The following is a 4,086-nucleotide window of genomic DNA, read 5'->3' as shown; positions in this document are numbered from 1 at the left end:
AGGGCTACTCGATCGAGTAAAGGTTACTCGATCGAGTAACAAGAGGTGCACTCGATCGAGTGAGGGCCACTCGATCGAGTACCCTACGCATTTCTCAGCACTGTCAAACTTTCGTAAAGCGGTCATATCTCACTCGTTTCCTGGTCATTTTGGGTGTGTGACCTATCGTTAGAATCATAAAAGAACAAGCTATCACTCCAATTGGAATCACATCAAAATCATATATACATATCAAGTTATAACAGTTTAAAGACAACCTCTCTATAATCGAACAATATAACTATTTGATTTTCTCTTTGAAACAACTTAAACATCAACAAAGTGAACAAAAGCGACTCGATATTTGTAAAACCACTATCCCTAACCACATGTTACTATCTACCAAAAGCCAAACAATAACATCTATCATGCTCATATAGCATTCAACTTATCAATCATGTACCATGCTTTAACTTTATAACTTTTCGTAAAACAAAACATACTCATACATTACAAATCCTATTTTCATGTTACTAATACAACAATATTACAAATCCACTTCGTCACCTAAACATATTCTTAATCACGAAATTCATATTCTCATGCAATTGCCACTCCATCTTTTCCAATCAATTCTTCCATTTCAACCACATTCTTCATCTAACAAGTGCATATGATACAACAGTAGACAAGTATATGAACTTATTATATAACTTTACGCAAACAAAATCATGTATAATCATATCACATCCCCTAATCACATGTTACTAGTATAGCCACATTATAAATCATCCATCCTGCAACATCATTATTCATCACATATTATCATATATGAACTACTTTCCTTTTCCAACACATCATTCATCCTTCTCATATACTTTTCCAACAATTCCAAACAACATATCATCAGTCATATACATATAAACATTAGTAAACACATAGCGATCCAATGCCACCCCATAGTGACCGGTTTAAAGTTGTAAGGCTAGTTCGCGACTTTTGGACGTCTTCCAAGTCTTTGCATTAGCTCCTAACAACTCCTACCCGGGTTCAATTTATTTTGACTCTCTAGATTCATTGGTTCATTAGTTACAGGTTCCAAAATCGTCGCTCTGATACCACTTTATAACACTCCCATACATCAAGTGCCTTACCAGGACCACCTAATGCATGAGAATGCTACCATCTCGGTTACCCGAGGCAATGTATATCAAATAGACCATAAAAAGACGTACTTTAATAGATAAGTTTAAGTGATTACATAACAAAACCAACTGTAAAGTAACATACAACCGTTCTGAAACCAAACTACAACTAAAGTAACAAAAGTATTATGACAACACAGTGGAAGACTACTATCAGACTCGTGGCAACTCCATCCTCAGGTAATCCAACGCGTATCCATAGTATACCTGCTAGACAACTGCTCACCATCCCCGAATGGATCACCACATGTTTTAAAACGTTTAAACGGGGTCAGTTACTGATTACACAAAAACAATACAACAGATACAATACACAATCATCCAATCTCCATCATAACTCCACACACCCGACTATACACTAAAGTGTGTAGTCCTGCCGGAATACACGTCGTAACAAGTATTCCACACCGCCAGTGGGGGACCGCAGCCGTTCCCACCTAAGCCCCGCTCATCTCTTCTGAGAGATAACCCATGTTCCTTAATGTGCACATCCCCTCTGTGGCGGGTTCCACAGAGGGCGAATCAAGGGCATGAAGCCACTCCCGTAAGTGACTCCACTCAACCGAGGACGCACCTCGAGAACCAATGCCAGTTATACAATCAATTATGCAATAACAACTCCAACACCAAACCAACATGTTATAGATCACACAACATTAAACAACCATCAACCACAACCATTTAACCAATAACTGAGTAGGAAATCCTACCTAGAAAAGCAATCACCAAGATCGTCACAATCAGCTAATCAAAGTCGATCTTCAATGAAATCACTTCCTATCAAACATACAATCATACAATCGCCATCTAATAAACACAATACTCCCAAAACCCCCAATTTACCCAATTAGGGTTTCAACCAAAATCATTGAAACAACATAAAAACTATACAAGGATGTTACCCTCGACACGACGAACTCAACGACATAAAGAACACGACGATCCGACCACCTTAGCCTTTGGGATTTGATAGTAACGCGATGAACGAAGACAACGTAACTTCTCTTCTCTTTGAAAGGTTTTAGAAAAGGTGAAAAATGATAAAGAAAGTAACGGAAGGACTAATATAATAATCCCGCGTTATTAACAAATCCCGGCTAAAACAATCCGTAAAATCAACTTACTCGATCGAGTAAGTCACTTACTCGATCGAGTGATCTTTACTCGATCGAGTGCCACACTTACTCGATCGAGTACCCATCAGACAGAACACTGTTTTGTAAAATAACTTACTTACTCGACAGAGTAAACCCCACTCGATAGAGTACCCAAAGACATAGAAAACCGTAGTATTACAGTCTTCCCTCCTTAAAAGGAACTTCGTCCCCGAAGTTCAACCCATACTCAAAACAAACATACTAACTCGATCAAGACACAACAACGCAACTAAGAACTCAAACTTGTGGTCTACATTACTGCTGCTACATACTCATTGTCGCCTCAAAATTGTGGGATGGTCTTTGTGCTCTTCGTCTCCCTTGTACTATGCTTATTGTTAGCAACTGAGATGAAATTCATAGCTTCTTTTGCTCATAGCTATGGATTTGGTGAGCTCGTTTCCTCTAGCTTTATTATTTTATGTCCTCTGCTTTGTTATTACTCTTACTTGCATACAATGAGGACATTGCATGATTCAAACATGGGGGAGGGATAAACTGTCGCAGTTGTTTTGTGGATTACTACTAATATGTTGAATTTGCTGAAATTTTAAAATTTTTGTCACCATTTTATGCAACCAATGGCGAATTCTCATGGAATACGAGCATAACATGATCAAGTTACTAAACAAATTACTTGCAAATTATTTTCTATTTTGATCACATGTGATTTATGAGACGCTTTGACCCTTGATAGTCCGGTAGAATAACTGTTTTGTGCTTATCTTGTGACATTGTTTGTGGTAAGATGGTATGACTAGACTTGTAACTATATAACCGTGTGACCAAAAAGTCGTGAGATCAGATAAGCTGATAAGGTTGTTTTTAGTCGTTGGCCTATCAATATAAATCCTAAATTACTACTAACTGGTAGCTAGTGGCAAGAAAGGGTCAAATCCACCGGGAGGCGAGTTAATTATTCTAGTTTGCTAATATTTAAGTTCGTCTTAAAGTAACATATTTCTTGAAGGTTTTGTTTGGTTTGCTAAAACTAGTTGCACTAAAGTAAATAAGACAAATTCAATAATATTAAAGAGTCTAGGGTTCAAGTTCACTAGGTAGTCATCCTGGGGTCAAATTTAATTCATTAAAAGAGCTAATTACGTTGTTTAAGGTTATATGTTCGGTCGATTCAATATTCCCTTTAGATCTAATTTAACATGCAGTCACTATCATTAAATTATCTCTACTCAGTTATCAGAGCCTATATTGCCGGTCGATGGAAGTCTCAATTTGCTATACTAGTCAATTAACCCTGGCCAGTAATTAACTAACTAGATGAAAAACAATAAACTGAACAACAACGATTAAACAATTTAACTATCAATTTATTAAATAATCCCCTTCTAACAACCTAGATCCCCATTCACCCTAGATTAGAGGTTTAGCTACGCATACTATTAAGATTAACAACAACAATGATAATTGAAGACATAATTAAAGACATGCAACAATAACAATTGAATAACTAATTTGAATAATTAATGACGAAAGATTAAATACCATAACAAACAAAGGTAGAACGAGTTATAGATCCAAAAGTAATAGCAATAAATTAAACTAAGAGTTTTTAGAGGTAAACAGGTTGCATCTGAGCCGGATTCATGAGTAACCAGGCTGCATTTGTTGAAAACCTCCTTGATACTGTCGAACAAAATTCCCTTGTGGTTGATTACCACGAGTTTGGGGAATGGTATATGCATTCTGTTGCGGGGCTTGAGCAAATACATTCTGACTCCTTTCAG

The sequence above is a fragment of the Silene latifolia genome, chromosome 10 (genome assembly GCF_048544455.1).
Source record: "Silene latifolia isolate original U9 population chromosome 10, ASM4854445v1, whole genome shotgun sequence".
NCBI lineage: Eukaryota > Viridiplantae > Streptophyta > Magnoliopsida > Caryophyllales > Caryophyllaceae > Silene > Silene latifolia.
Note: the sequence above shows the minus strand (reverse complement) of the source record.